General features: G+C 50.5%; 1 protein-coding gene across 3 annotated transcripts in view; it reads left to right on the top strand.

Annotated features, from left to right (window-relative positions):
* Trim9 (E3 ubiquitin-protein ligase Trim9) overlaps positions 1–16,539 on the top strand; it is a 274,501-nt gene that overhangs the window by 71,057 nt on the left and 186,905 nt on the right. The gene's annotated exons all lie outside the window — the stretch shown is intronic.

Genomic DNA, 16,539 nt, shown 5'->3' with positions numbered 1-16,539 from the left:
CATGCAGGTACGGCTTCAGTCCCGCAGCGGACACAAGGAGGCTGATAATGATGATGGTAATGATGGTGGCGGTGGCGGGGAAGATTTGGTACCCAGATCTTTCACCACATCGATACGAAATGACGTGTCGTTCCGTTATGGCTGCATGTCGCTGAGGCTGGGAAGGACTCAAAGGGGTGAATGGGGATGTGGGCTTCTGGCTTACGGAGGTGTCTTGTTTTAAGTCTGATGGTGACATTTATGGCGCAGCCTGGAGAACATTCGTATGAATGCCTAAAAGTAGAGGGGGGAGAGATAAACGTGCACTTCAGGAAACGTGTACAGTAAAACCTCAGATTTGGTACCCAGATCTTTCACCACATCGATACGAAATGACGTGTCGTTCCGTTATGGCTGCATGTCGCTGAGGCTGGGAAGGACTCAAAGGGGTGAATGGGGATGTGGGCTTCTGGCTTACGGAGGTGTCTTGTTTTAAGTCTGATGGTGACATTTATGGCGCAGCCTGGAGAACATTCGTATGAATGCCTAAAAGTAGAGGGGGGAGAGATAAACGTGCACTTCAGGAAACGTGTACAGTAAAACCTCGTTATAAGGAATTTGAAGGGGGGGGGGGGGGGGTTGTAATAACTACGTTATAACCAATACTGCGTTATAGCCAATGTCCACTTCTACCGACAGTTCACATGCAAGAGAGGATGTACTCAACACCGAAGCTCACAGCAGTCGGCGAAAACAAACAAACAAAAAAGAAGCGAAAAAAAAAAAAACCAGCGAGGAGTGGTTACTTTATTCACACCAAGCTATCATTCGACAGCGCGCGAGCTGGCGGGTCACTTCGCAAAGAAATAAGTCCTTGATAGATTTTTGCCGCGTTTCCTTTACGCGAATGATCGCTTTTTTCAGCTGCAGCCGCCATTTTGAGTCCGTCTGCACCGCCTTCGTGAGCGCCAAAGAAGCGGCGCAGCATGTTTGCCGCATCCCGGTAGAGTGGCTGGAGGAACATCCGGACACCCTACCGGGAGGCGCAGCGACATCACACATGTCACGTGGGTGCTCTGTGCAGCGAAGCGTTTGGAAACACGCGGGAGCTACCGGGAGCCCGGGAAACGCGCACGCTCGCGCGTGTTGCCAGGCGCTTGCAGCCATTTTAGCGCGCTGGAGTTGGCGGTCCCTAGCTAGCGCTAGTTTTGAATAACCGCATCCGTGAAAAAAAAATGGGGTTCGTTATACCCATTGCGAAGAAATTTTAGCTTCGATAAAACGAGGTCTTAAATACATGGCGTCTATGGGAATTTGAAGCGAGTTGCGATTGCTTCGTTATATCCATTAGTTCGTTATATCCCGTTTCGTTATAACCAGGGTTTACTGTATCTCACTGGCGAAGTCGCCCCGGTGGCGGTGGGCAATCGTCTCTTTATCAGGTGCCCTCCGTGGAGCCAGTGAAAGCGTTGGCGAAATGCTGGTGGTCTAGACAGGAGGGTTACTTTGCCTGCATCCATATATTTGCACATACGCATTCGTACTGCGTAGAGTAAAGGGCGGCTACTAGTCCCCTCTTCTGAAATAAGAAGAGTTCTATTTTCCATCCCTTATCTAACCAGAAAAAAAAAAACTTTCAGGACAAAAAAAAAAAAAAGAAAGATGTCGCGCTCATTATATGTATTCAGTGTCGCAAAAAAAATAATTCGAAGCACACCAAAGTCGCAAATTGCGTCGGCGTAATTTCTCCCACGTGCCGGGACGCCCCCGTGTTAAACAAGTGCATTTTTGCGACGCGTCCGTTCGCGTAGCTCTTTCCGTTCCGTATTCTCTCATCGACGAACACGCGGCGCTCGCGGTGGCCAGTGGCGGCGCTTCATTTTACATATTTCCTTTCTCTTTCTTTTTTCCTGCTTTCCGACGTAACGTCCGTGCGTATTCATTCCCGCCTCCTTCTCCGCCCGGTCACGTTCTGGCGGGACCCGCCGGTCACGTCGAGCGCCGAACGAAAGAAACGCTGCGTGCCTCGATACGCCGTGCGCCGGTCGACACCCGATTCAATATGAAGACGCCGAGGGGAATATGTATATCTGCGCGCGTGCGAGGGCATACATAGGGGGGAAGGGGGGGGGGGGGGGGAGCGACACGGCTGGACCTACATACGCGGCCGCTACGGTTGCTGCGCGCTTCCCAGAAGAGAGAAATGTGAAATGAATACCGGAGTTGAAACACTGACGCACTTGCATGAATGAATTGCAGCGTGCATTTCGCATGGGGGTGTATTTATAGCTCGAACGATGCTCGCATTGGACTCGTTCGTGGTGAGGACATTGAGAACTTTCGTTTTGTTGTAGTGAGCTTTCTGAGGCAGCTGCGAGCTAGAGTTCACGTCGGTGCGTTGGCGACGGCTTGAACGTGTGGGCTGACTTTGGTGTGTGCTGGTGTTTTCTTATTCGTGTTCTGGCGACCTTTTTCTTTAAATGTATGTACATGTGAGCGACACTGAAGTACCAGCGTAGGCAGTAGTTTTCGCAATGGGATGCTAAATGGTAATGGTGCGAACTTCTCGCCCGACTCACGGGGCGTGGAATTTGCACCGAGTTTTAGCGGTATCTGTCGATCCGCTAGAAAAGAAAGAAACACGGTCACAACGCGCGGCTTTGCGGCAACGATCACCCGTAGGCAAAGGGCCAAGGAATTGTTTTGAATTAGAGCTCGCCTGGCTTAGCCACCACCCTGCTGTGGCACAGGTGGGAGGGCCAACTGGAGTGATGAGTGCCGTGCCGTCAAGCATTTTCTTTTACTTACGGCAAGCTCAACCACAGTGCTGTGGAGTTGTGCGGGAAAGCCAGCTTTCCGTTCCCTTCCTGTGTAAAGCGGGACACATTTGCGAGGGAAGAAAAGAAACTACGCAGCGAATGTTTCAATGGAGATATGCAGCTCGAAGAAACGACAGAAAAAAAAAAAAAGCCAGGACTCTTAACTGCAGAACTTCTCTTTTTGTTTTGGAAGATTAGCTCAGAAATGTTACTTTTTTGCGTGTGTTTACGCTCGCATAGGGCCTGTATGGGTCACGGTTCGCTGTGGGAACACTATTGCGTGAGCAATATATGGGGAATGTCGGCACAATTTTCTCGTCGCTCCGCGGAGCCGCGTCGATCTGTCAACAGAGCGAACAGAGGAGTAGAGAACATCAGAGTGAAAAAGCGCTTTTAGATTAAGCTGCTTTCACAATGTTGGAACGTTACCATGGTTTCTTCATGTTGTAGCGCGACTCGCCACCCGCTCGGCAAAACAGGAAGCCGGAGCAAGACGTGCGCATAGAGCGCAGTTCGCGAGGCAGATGGACGAGACGCTCACGCATCCGCTATTGGACCTTAAATCATATTTTACTGAAATCCTTGGTGTCTGGAACGCTTTTGCTATTGTAGTGATGTTATGTTTGGTGTAATGGGGGAAGTTTGACAGCTAGGAATGGCGCAGGCCGTAGCTGCGCTTCTCTGGTGGCGTCCACTCCTTTCGCTTGCAGGGCGTGTGAAACACGTCTGAGGCCGCGTGGATGCTGAGTTGTCCGCGTCGTGCGCTGCGCCGTGCTTTCCCCCCACCGTGGGAGGAAACAACCGCGCATGTACGCAGCGCCGGACACCGCCGATCGGTGTCGTGAGGCACGCATGTGTAGGCGCACCGTGGGACACGATCTCTTGCGGCCGTCTGTTCGTGAAGCGTGTGCTGCTCTGGCTCCGTCCCCCTTCCCCTCGAATGTTGTCTCTCCTCGCCTTCTTGGGCTTACTTTCCTTGAGTCTTGCGAATGGTTCAGGCTGTTCCGGAAGCCACTGCGACTTCTGTTATGCTGCTTATCCGTCATGTTTTTGGTTTAATCTCTTGTCCTCCTCCCTTCATTTTCCAAGAAATAAAGTAAGTGTGCAGGACATCTTGGTGTGGAATAAGAAACCGGATGCTGGTTTGCTGTTGTTTCGCACAGGCAAGACAATACCGAGTTCAGCCTTTTGAGTATAGTATAGCAAAGCGAAATACAGGGAATGTTCCAGTTAAAACGATAGTCAAAACTTGTGACACCCGGTCTGAAACTGACATGTTATTCACCTCGTTCGTTAACATTTTGGGTGAGCGATCAAGCGAGTGAGTGAGTGAGTGAGTGAGTGAGTGAGTGAGTGAGTGAGTGAGTGAGTGAGTGAGTGAGTGAGTGAGTGAGTGAGTGAGTGAGTGAGTGAGTGAGTGAGTGAGTGAGTGATTGAGTGAGTGAGTGAGTGAGTGAAACTCGCTCGCTTACGTATACTGTCAATACCAGCCTTGCTTTCTTTGTACCCGGATAACCCCTTCATAAGCGAATTCTCCGTACACGACTATATGGCTTAGACAAACATCATGCTTGTTCCCTCCGAGTGTCTCAAGAGACGGTTGGAGAAGTGTCGGCGCGGCAATTCCCAGGAGGCTCACCAGCGCCACATGCGCGTAGCTTTTCTGCACGGTGCAGGGGCAGCTGGTTGCTCTGCGGTGACGGCGGCAGCAGCAAGAGCGCGACTGCTCCGTGTAACGAGCTCTGTAGGGCGTCCGCAACATGTGCGTGTTCTCCCCCCTCTCTCCGTTCCTCCACCCAGAGGGTCTGCGACCAGACCGCGTTCTGCTCTCATCACTGCGCTGCTACTGTCGGCGACGAGAACTTCAGCGAGTCCGGGCCTCATTACCACGTCGTCTCCGGCGTCGACGCGTACACAAAGCCCGTTCCTTTCTTTCTTCCTCGCTCTCTTGTTTTCTTTCTCTTTCCTTTGTTTTTACGTCTGTCGGAAACTCGTGTCTTGGAGCGTGAAACAGGAGAGGCGCCAGTCCGCCTCCCTGCGGCACACCCCTCTCTTTTCGTGCCCCCGCGCTTGTTTGTCCCCCTTTTGTCGTAAGGCGAGAACAAGGCGGTGCTGGCTCACGAATCCCGCCCGGCAAACACAATGGTCCGCATGCAACGAGCGTTGACTTCTGTTTCATGGAGAGAGAGAGAGAGAAAGCTCTTTATTAGAGGAGAAAGCCGAGAGTTTTGCCGGAATCGTACCACCGACATGCTACTCGGCGGGGGAATGGGTAGGGGAGGGTAGAAAAGGCCCTATAGATACAGGGCAGAAGAAAGAGAAGAGAAGAAAAAAAAAAAAAAGAAAAGAAACGGGCATCATGTAGTTTGTGTGTTCATGGAATCCTTGAATGGGATACTTATTCGTCCTTCCCCTGCCGTGACTCGAGGGTTCTGCATTCAGAGCGCACCACTTAGTTGTGGGTGCTTCTCTCTTAGCAAGCACTATTGTTTGTTGAAAAGGGGTAAACGAGCGTGAGAAGCTTACAGCGGTTTTTTTTTTTTTTTTAGGCAGTGTAGCATACTTCTGGCCCTATCTAAAAATTCCGCTCACCTGTCCGCAAGTACGTTGCTCCATTCCGCAACTGCAAATTGATGCGGCTAATCTGAAAGGGATTTTAAAGCAGTTCTTTGCATGCAAAAGTTCTGATTCAAGTTCTGATTCAAAAGTTCTTGAAAAGCTCAAGATTTTTTCAGCGTTTGACCCAAGATGCACACCGTGTCGACGTTGGTGATGTATTTTAGATGGCATTAGGGAGGCAGAAAGTATTACATCCTGTGGTAAAATGGCGTCAGTTTGTTGCGACTTAGCGGCAACAAGGTTACGGAAGCCGAACTGAGAACGTTACCTGGAAGAACCGTCTCGATATTTAAAAATATATATATAAATAAAATACCTCACTGGCCGCGGCGGGAGGTTCTGGAGTTCTCTTCGTCTCGTGTATGCGGTATGTAAATAGATAACCACTGGCAACACAAAAGTCAAATCAAGACGCAAGTGACGGGTAGATAGAGTATTGCCTCAGTGAAAGTAAACGTTTCTTTTTCACATCAATAAAAATGCAGAGGGGAAATTGCATGAAAGAATGCAAGGACCAAAACAAAACCGGAAACACGACAGTTACAATTCGCTATCGCCATCTTAACAGTTCGCACATACAAAAATAAATCCATAGAAAAGAAAGAAACAAGAAGCAAAACTAGAGCGTAGGACATTTTCAGCTGTCAGCCAATTGGAAGAGATCATCCTGACAACGAATTGCAATGGCGGAGTCACCCTCCGATCTTCGGACAAAGACGTTGCCATATATTTGCATGCCAAGAAAACCTGTAGAGGTTTGCCATTGCCCATTCACGGGTGAGGCGAAGCAAGTCCCTGTTGTGTTTCGTCATGTTTTCAGTGATCGATACTGGCGATTTCGCATTTTTTAGGGCTTTTCATGCTTCGGGCCATTTGTCACGAAGTGACAGCCTTGCGAAACGGACAATGATTTCTGGTATTTTGTCAACCTTGGAAGGAAGCCGGTGAATAGCCTCAATGTCATCAGCAACCAATTCTGGTAGACCAATAGGTGTACCCACCCAGTTTAGCTTATTCAACAAGTTCCCGTCTTCAGACACAGCGATACCATGAAACTTCTATGTTGTACTTTCTGCTGCGCCACTTGACGTCATTAAGCGAAGTTTTTACTTGTTGTATGTCGTCAGAGTCACATGGTTTAGTCTCCAGTTCAATAACTTTTTTTTTTGTTTTTATTGGTTTTGACATTAACACGTGTACTAAATCTATGCTTTATAACTTGTTTGTTCGGAAAGACTATGATGCTTGGGAATAGTTCCTTGCTGTTTTTTTGCGGTTTGTTGCATATATTTTCTTTTTAATTCAGTATATATTGTAGTCTTGAATATATTATATTTTCGGTGCTAATTTTCTTTGACACCCACAGGCTGTTGTCTATGTATTGCGTTTTCTTTTTTCGCCGCCGCTGTTGTTTCTGACCGTGAAAGATGTAGGGCTCCGTCAAGTTGCTGAGAGCAAATTTTTACCCTATTTTCCACCATAACGGTGTACGTTTATGGAAATAAATAAACTCGAACTTCAAATATCTATGCCAGCCGGTAAGAAGAGGGGGGATAATTATGATGGAATCGGTGTAGGGTGTAACGCGCACAAGAATTACGCACGAAAATTGAGGAAAGGAACTCGCGCTCCCTTCGCAGTCTGTTGATCAGTAAATTCCTCTGTTCAGATATAAGCCAACAGCGCTGCATGGGACACCGTCACTCTGTTGCTCCGCCGACGTTTGGGACGTCGTTTTAACGCGCCACGAATTACAGTACATTGAGTTTCTTTATAAGTTTGCAACAAAAGCTGTGAGCACAAACATTGAGAACCCCGCTTGAAATACGTTGGTGTAAAACTACGCAAAATTCGTCACCTATCGCCTACACCTTTTTTTTTTTCGCGCGGAGAGAAAACATGCTTATGTAATATATACACGGCGTAGTTTTGCATCTCAGCTGGTGTCGCAGTTGCGGATGAACAATAATTGGTGCTAGTGAGGGGGATCCCGAACTGTCATAACAATCTTACCGCCGTGGTCGGTGAGTGATTCAGGCAATGCTGAGTTCGATATTCGGCTGATTTTATAACGGTAGGGACAAACAAAAAAGTTAACGCATTTTTTTTAAAGAGAAGGATGGTTAAAACGCGAAGCTTTCTTCCATGCATCCTGAGTAATAGTCAAAGTCAAAAATTCAAGCTGCCTCGACTGTGTCGGAATGGCGAATTCTGATAGACGTCGGCGTCATAACACGAGCGACCCACGTTCTATTCCTACCACGGGAAGCGTTAAAACGGGAGGCACGAAGATTTCAGTGATGTCATATCTGCCACGGAAATGATGCCAGTACAACGAAGAAAGCGGCCTGTAAAGGGTGCACCCCTGCATGCAGGACCTTCTTGTGGGGAAGCAACCTTTAGTAACTAAAGAGTACGTTATACTTTAGTTAGTTGTCAGTTGTTCGTTTTCGGGTTTTATATTTTAACACGAAAGTGTTTAATGCCGGGATACACCAAGATTTCACTGACGCCATATCCGTCATGCAGATGATGCCAGTACACCTTTGCCTAAGCGACCCTCCAGCAGGACGTCGCTCGCCAAGCACACCCACAAGACAGCCACCGACCCGCAAATCATGCTCAGCTGCAGATTTCGCTGCACCTTTGTGTTTTACCGATTCCTATGACAGCGGAATCAACCAGTAGTTTTTTTTTCTTTTGGGGGTGTATTCATCATCATCATCATCAAATCATCGAGGCCCTTGATGTGCCTCCGCTTATCATCATGGGCCTTTTGTGGGAACCCATTGTGTAAGTTGTCTTTTCTGCAGTGCGTCTTGTGCGATGAACGACGCCATCGGTGAGGCGTAAAAAGCGTCGCTCTCAAAAAATACCCACGTGTTGTGTCTATATTTCGGCGCACGTTAAATGTTTACCAGGACCCGAAACTAATCTGTACTTTCCACCTCGGTGCGTAGAGACCCAATTTGATTTCTTTTTTTGTTGTCGTTGTTGTTGTTCTCGTCTGCTATCCTAACTTGTAACTGACCATAAATGTCACTCTCACGCGTTGGAATTATCCGAGAAAATGCAGCTACTTTGACCCGCCACAAGCGCTTCCTCGTTTATTAACAAATGCCTGTTTTGGGGCGTAATGTATGCTGCGAATGCTGCGCGCATTCGTTATAGATGATCAGCGCTTGCCTGCTTTGTCTCCTGCCACGGGCCTCATTCATTCGTCTAAACAAAGCGTCCACACACATTCAGGGCCGATCGACCACTTCGCCGTAGCTTTCCCGTTGTACCCGCGTTACGCCGTACATCTCCGAAACAAAACACGGGCACTCTTACTCTGGCCCGCCAATCACCGGCCACTCAGCGCGATAGCCTTTCCAGAAACCTCCACTTGTTCGCGTACGAAATAAAAGAAGCGGGAAGCGAGAACACGCGAGTAGTTGTTAATGGGCTCGCATTGAAACGCGCTCCAGATACTCCCGCCCTTTTTTCTCCCCTCGTTTCCCGCCCTTTTCTTCTTGGCCTTCTTTTACCAATGCGCCGGTGCGGAAGAGTATCCCCCGGATCGAACGCGAGGGCGCACATTGCTATCGCAAATTAACACTGAATGGGCTGCCAGAACAAAAGGGCGCGCTTTTTTTTTTTTCGAAAGGGCAGCGGGGAGGGGTTGACAGCTCTGATGAGCGCTGTTCCTTGCGCCATTTTCTCCGCGCCGTTCGCCGAGCACGTCCGCCGAGACGGGACGCTCTCTTTTTCCCCCTGTTTTGTCTCATTGAATAGGAAAAACGAAAAGTACACACACTGGCTAGCGGCACCCCCGCTGAGACGGGAACTGGAAAGGAGGAGGGAGACGTCCGATTCGTTTCGTTTCCGTACCCTTCATCTTTATTTTCTTTTCGGAGCGCCCCTGGAGCGATGCTTGGTGGCGTCGCGGGTGTGTTTTTGAAAGGGGGACCAAATCTCCAGAGTTCCGTTCAAGCGGAACACCTGGCTGCACTGTGAATAGCCGCGCTTTCTCCCTTTCCCTCTTTCTCGGAACCGCGTGGCGCCGAGTTCAATCTGCCGTGCGCGGACGCGCGCGCGCGGATGTCGCTGTCCATTTAAATCTGGCGCGTCTTGAGCGCTTCGATAGCCCCCCTCCTCTTCCATTCCGCGCGCAAAGCTAGCGCGCACGTGCAAGCTTTGGTGCGGCGGCTCATCCTGCGCTGCCATTGTGTAAGGGCGCGAATAATGGGGCGATGCGGCCCTGCGTTCGCCTGGGCGCGTCGGCCGGCCGGGGATTGGGAGCAGCTTCCCGAACGCATTTAGGGAATGGGGAGGAGCGGGGATGAGGGGGGAGGGCATTGTGAACAGATGCGGGGCGTCGTCCTGCCCGTACACACCCATGCTCACGCTTTTTTTGTGTGCGTGTGTGGCTAAACGTCGTGGCTCTCGTGGTTATTCGCGAGTACAACACACGTTGCGACCGCTGTAAGGTGTAGGGGTCGAGGCTACTGAGTTTGAATCGGGGGATAGGTATTTGGGGACTTGTTGACGATCCAGAGGGTTTGTCCGGGCGCGAACCAGACGGGTGCACACTGCAGGTACGGATAGGGGGTGAGACGACGCTGAATGCGCTTAACTACATTTGTTTGGTGGAAACAACCGTATTCAACGAAAACACGCTCTGTAGCGTCGCGAGAGGAGGCGATTGCATGCAGTGATTTGTATTGTAGAGTTTACTGGAAAACTAACGCAGTGGAGGCTATTTCCAGAAGCGTTGCGTCCTGAACGGGAAGCCGTTCGATCCTCTACTAGATTTCCAGAGTTGGCGAATGCACTTTAGGTATTGAGCTGCGCCTGGATTTGCTCCAGCCGGTCCCAACTCTTCGCTTCGCCCTCCGCATTCTGGAGATTTATCGAATATTGTCCAGCTTGTGGAATGTAGCGCTACGCTACCTAGCCTCATTTTCCCGAGCAGACTATCTCGTTCGCTTGCAAACTTCGTTGCGGAGCCACATTGACCGCGTCCGGCACACTCGCGCTGAAACCGTGTTGACCGGGCCTTGTAAGTGGAGGCTGGACTCTTTGCAACACCGTCGATATAATAAGGCCCTTATAATTTATGTGTTTTATAATTTAATAAGGCCCTTATAATTTATAATTTACGTGTAATCCCGCTTAATTGGTTGTTGTATGTATGTGATGTTAGGCTTGATGCCTTTTCATATTCTTTTTTTCCTGTTTATTGCCTGTACCACTCCTGCTTGGGCTTCATGCCTGCAGTATCTTGTAAATAAATAAATAAATAATGGGCGCTCACCGGCCTGCCAGTTTGGCTTGAGGCGATACTATGGCTGGTGTGTTCTTTTTTTTTTTTCTTTTTTTCTCGTAAACCTTGATCAGTCAATCAGCTGAATCATCGCGGAATGACCGGCCTGCTTCTTAAGACATACCTTCTTATACAGTCGGTGGTGATGCACGCACCGGCGGTGACAGCTTCGATTTTAGAGCAGCCACGTTGTCCACTGTCGTTGCGTTGCTCGCCGAAGAACGCAGCAAAAGCGCGCTTCCGCATTGCGTGCATACTCTCGCTTACGATTTGCCGCTGAATGTAGACGGATTGCTTGTGGACAGTGTCGGAGCTTTCGAATAACTCTTTGGCGAACCCGTCACCGCCTTAACATTGCGCCGCAAAAGTTACGGCAACGTCATACATGTTGCCGTATGACAAGCGGTTTTCTCGCTCGCATTTTATTTTATTTGTTAGTATTCAATCATTCGTCGAGCTCGGCAGTGGTCGAGCACGCACTTGTCGACGCGTGTGTTTTTTTTTTTATATTATTATTCTTTTTCCCCTTTGTCCCGGGCAGCGGCCGGTTGGTTGGCTCTTTCGTTGACAGATGGGTTTGACATTGGCTTCGGCCAGGAGCGCCTTTCACTTGCTTTCTCACTACTAGCTTTCTAGGCGACCGTTTTCGTCCCCTCTTTTTTCCTCCTTCGCTTAGCGTGCTGGGCGCATATCTCCCGCCCGTTCGCTGAAACGAAAGAGAACAACGACAAAAAAGAAAGCTGGAGGGAGATGAAGTAGCGGAGGAGACGGGAGGTTGACCGCGACGCTCCGGCCGCTCGCACAGCCGGCGTCGTCGCAGCGGGGCAACGCCACACTGCTTCGGCGCGAAGATAAATCTCTCGGGAGGAGCGCAAGCTAAACGGTGGGCTTCTCTCTCAAGATGACGAGGAACCGCGCTCGCGCGCTGACCGAGGAAAAACAAAGCGTCGGCCCTAAAGTCGAAAGCCGTAGATCGGAAGAGAGGCTCTTCCAAGAGTGGGCGGCGAGAACCAACGAGGCTGCGAAGAAGAGGCAACATCGGAAGGCGTATAAACGAGCGAGAAAGGAGCGAGCGATCATCCTCTACGCCTCTTCCGGCACCTTATCGTGGCGACCACATCAGAGAGAAGGAGGGATGGCGTTCACGTCATCAAATCAGGGCGACTCTAGCGATTCCTGTCGCTTGATTGGCAGAAACGTGAGCCTAACCGTCGCTCTTCACAAACTAATTTACCCGCTTTTTCTTTTTAAGGAAGTAAACGATGGGTGAGCTTCGAGGCATTCTCGTCTCATGGGTGTCGCTTATATCGCGCGCATTATGTAGAATAGAAAGCCGCGGCCCCGAAGACGGAGACGTTGGAGGCGACGCGGGCCGCGGTTTGTGCGGCCGCGCGCTCGCCTCGGGTTTCTGGCGCGCTCTCGCTGCCCGCTGAATAATGTATTCGGCTCGATTTATGGCGTGTGCGGTGCTGCGGCCACTGGACGGATCGCGGCGCTCGGCGAGCGTTTTGCAGTGTCAACTCTCCCGAGGACGCTGATCGGTACTGTCGCGCCCCAAAGTGAGGCAGCGGCTCGTTGGCTAACGGGCCTCTCTCAGAGCTCCAATTTGACTTCGGGGTCCGTTGTGAAGGCGAAAGCCGCATTGTGCGAAAAACCGGCGTTGTTGTTGGTGTCTGGCGCAGGAAAGAGCCCATTTGAATTCGTATGGGAATTGAAATTGGTGTCTCCACAGTAGTGGCGGAAGGGTGCACCACCGCGCTGCTTGGGCACGTTGGCAGCGACGGAACAAGGGAGCTTCGTGCGTGAAGCTCTCTCACGTTTTATCTTTTGACGGGTGAACATGACGGCATGCGAGTAGAACGGGCGCACTAACAGGGAGGCGTGTTTCCAAACGCTTCGCTGCACAGAGCACCCGCGTGACTTGTGTGATGTCACTGCGTGCGCTATTCTTTGGAGCGCCTGCTAAGAGGAGCCCACCGTTTGGGCTCGGTGGCTTCGATGTAGAGTACTGGCGCTGACGGCTCGGGTTCGAGCCTCAGCAGGTCTATCTTAACACAAATCAACGTTTTGTTTTTGTTAATAATAGTGATTTGGTATGTTTCAGGTCACTTAAGGTTTGGGGCGCAGCCAATGACGACATTTAATTACCAGTCTGCATCGCGTGAACAGACATGTCACGTGGGTGCTCTGTGCAGCAAAGGGTTTGGAAATACGCCGGTACAGCTTCGATCTAACGAAATGCACTGGAACTAACATTACTCCTACTTATGCTTCCTGCACGAAATATTCTCGCATGTTAAGTTTTACTTGACCCAAGTTTCAGTTAAGCTTTTTCGTTGGACCCCGAAGGGCGCCTCACCCATGCTCTCCCGGCTCGGAGATTAGCAAACCACTTCTGCGGTTTAGAGAAATCGTAAAACATTACTGCGATAACCGCCGGCTTTACCCAGCCCCTGCGAAGGGTCGGAGCAAGGCCGATGAGCGAATACTGCGGCGCCTGCAGACGAACACATTTATGTGCCCTGCAGTAGCAAAGCATTTCGACCCTAAAACAGATGGACGGTGTCTGCACTGTGGGGAGGTGTCCGACACCTTCCACATGGTGTGGGCATGCCAGCGCAACCCTGCGTTATCCCCCAACCCTTCCCCGACCAGGGAGGCATGGGAGGCAGCCCTGCTCAATTGCTCGGGGCTGGAGCCTCAAAGGGCTCTAGTTCAACGGGCGAGAGTGGCGGCCTTGACCAATGGGGTCTCGGAATAGGGACTGCACCTGTGCGGAGGGGCACAGGCCCTAACTCTTTTATTCTGATCAAAAATAAAGTATCACTCCTCCTCCTCCTCCTCCGAAGGACGTCGAGTTTCTGCTCTTAATTCTGTTGTATGCCCGAGGAAGGAGCGCAATATTGATCGGAATACCCGACATCGCAGAAACGCGTCGCCGCTAGAAATTAATGCAGGCCCATAGATTCATCGCGAGTTGAAAGCCTTGTCTGATTGGAAGGGGATCTTGGATGACTTTGGCGTTGAATTGTACGGCGCGAAAACTGGCAGAAAAATCACGTGATCCAAGGAAGGTCGGGAGCGAACCAAAGCATGCTAACCGTGTACGAGAGATTATTATACTTGTGAAGTTTAATTAATGATTATTAGTGATTTATTGTAGTGATTAGTAACATGGTGTAAGATGAAATAAGGTGTAATAACAGAAATTAGGATGGAATAATGCGGATTAAGATGGATTAAGGTGGTACGAGGACGGTAACATAACGCGGCTGCTGTGTTCCACGGCTACACGTGTTTGCAAAGAGCACCCGTCGCAATCGTACGCTAGACTTTCGCTTTCCCCACGATGATACGGAAGGCTTTCTCCTTCGCCGCACGTGAGCAGGATAGAGTGCCGCGAGAAATTTTAACACGAAAGTGTTCTATTCCCGGATACACGAAGATTTCGCTGACGTCATATCCGTCACGCAAGGAACGCCAGTACAACAAAGCAAGCGGCCTGTAAAGTGTGCACCCCTGCACACAGGGTCTTCTTGCGGGAAAGCAACCTTTAGTACTGAAGGGTGTGGGGATCCTAATTGGGGCTACTCCCAATTACGCGAGCACGCTAGCCCGCGATCCCCTCTCCCAGAGGGGCGAGGATAGCCCCTCGCGCCCTCTCCCTGCAAGGGGGTACGGGCTGACCAATGCGCGCCGGTCCGTGGGCCACGTGGGGCGTGACGTAGTCGCCCCGCCGAAGGGCTCGCGGCGGCGGGCGCGCGCTTCGGTCGGACCCGATAGAGATTGGCTGGGTGCCGACTCCGACAGGTACTTCGTGCTTGCACGCTGCTCGCCTCGCTTCGGCCTGAGCGACCGCCGTTCTCTCACTTCCGTGAGGTCGGCGAACGTACCGGGAGTTGGATTTCTCAGTCAGTCTGGTGGTCGGTTCCGGTCATTGCCGGGCCCATCACCCGCAGCGTTTCGGTGGCTTACGCCACTGGAACAACAGCTGCCGATTACCCCCCCTGCGCGTCGGGCTCTGTGGCTTGAAGCGTACGGTCGTCGGGTACCCCCCTCTCTGCCCCAGGGCTAGGAGTGTAATACCAGGGCTGGTTGCTGTACCGTGGATTACCCGGAATAAAACCACGTTCTGAGGAGCTACTTCGTCTTCGCGGAGTGACTGTGCACGCGTGGCGAGGGCCGCCGCGGCCGTTTACGGGTTGGCTCGCTCGAACCCATGGTGGGCACCTCGGCAGGCTGCACTGCATTACAGAGGTGAGGCCCACAAGGGTACGTGAAGGTTGAAATCTACATGAAGGGAATATTGGGCTTCCAGAAGCCCTAGGATTTAAGGGTATCACAGAGGAAGTTAACTTCAAGGCTGTCGACGGGACGAAAACAAGATTAGAATGCTGGTGGACGAAAAGCAGAGAGGGGAATATCGCCTAGGACAGCTACAACCTGTAACAGGAAAAAAAAAATATTTTGTGCCTGCCCTAAGCAGCGCTAGTGTTAAACCAAGAGTGTAAAACATGGGTATATTACCGTAATTACCCGATTCTAACGCGCACCTTTTTTCCGCAAAAATAGGCCGAAAAATCCCATGCGCGTTAGAATCGGATACGAAACCGAAACTGCCGAAACAGCTGAAATTTCATTCCACCCATCGCTATCGCCATCTCAAGATGGCGCCAAAACTTTTAGCAACAATTTTTCGGATCTAGGCGCCTAGGCTTTTCTTTCATCGTTCACACAAATCCTCAAATTATTCCACTTGCTTGCTTGATAACAGCAATGGCAGCAGCGGCAACGAAGGTGCGCCGCTTCCGCGGCTTACGAGCGGCTCCCACGCGTTCACAACGAGCGGTTGGCTGAAGCGTATACCTCTGGAGAAGCTCGCGGGATGGGCACGCGAGGCGTGGGCCACGATCCTATCGAACATGGTTGAACGTTCGTTCAGAAGTGTGGCATCGCGAACGCGCTTGACGGCACCAATGACGAGATGTTGCGGTCAGCGGAAGGCGACAAGGAGCTCTCGGAGAGCTACGAGGAGTGAGACGAGTGAGATTACTTCGGGGAATAAATCACCCGTTTCTCTCGCATTCGTTTTTCTTGCTCACAAAGTTCCTTGCGCGTTACAAACGGAGGTGGAAGTCTTTTTGGTTTTTTCCCTGGAAAATCGGGTGCGCGTTAGAATCGGGTAATTACGGTAGTCCATTTTGGTAAGATGACATGTCATCACCCCGCTACAAAGGGGAAACCAATAGTAATCATCATCATCATCAGTACGTTATACTTGGAGTTGTTCGTTTTCGGGTTTTGTATTTTAACACGAGAGTGTTTAATGGTGCAATACCCCAAAATTTCACTGATGTCATATCCGTCACGGAAATGACGCCATTACACCTTTGCCGAAGCGACCCGCAAGCATGACGTCGCTCGCCAAGCACACTCACAAGACAGCCGCCGAGCCGCAAATTATGCTCAGCTGCAGATTTCGCTGCACATTTCACTTTTGCGTTTTACCGATTCCCGTGACAGAGGAATCAATAACAGTCCTTTTCGTTTTTTGGGATTTACTTGGTTGTTCTTATGGAGCTGATTTGATTTAGTTAAAATTGAAAGGGTTAGGTTAATGATATCGGGAGAGTGCCAGACGTCGCATCACGCCGTAAAAGGCAGCCGTACATCACTGCGCTGGAGTACTTAATAAAAAGCCGCAAGCACGTCGATCATTGAAATCCAGTATTAGCCTGGGTGGAACTTCTCCGAACCTAGATGACGTATCATTGTTCAGTGTGTTCAAGGAATTTCTCTTCCAAGCCTGTGCGC

This window comes from Haemaphysalis longicornis, unplaced genomic scaffold (assembly GCF_048455015.1).
Source record: "Haemaphysalis longicornis isolate Haplotype H1 unplaced genomic scaffold, Haemaphysalis longicornis Haplotype H1 scaffold_8, whole genome shotgun sequence".
In the NCBI taxonomy this organism is placed as follows: domain Eukaryota; kingdom Metazoa; phylum Arthropoda; class Arachnida; order Ixodida; family Ixodidae; genus Haemaphysalis; species Haemaphysalis longicornis.
Note: the sequence above shows the minus strand (reverse complement) of the source record. Positions and strands in the feature narration are given on the sequence as shown.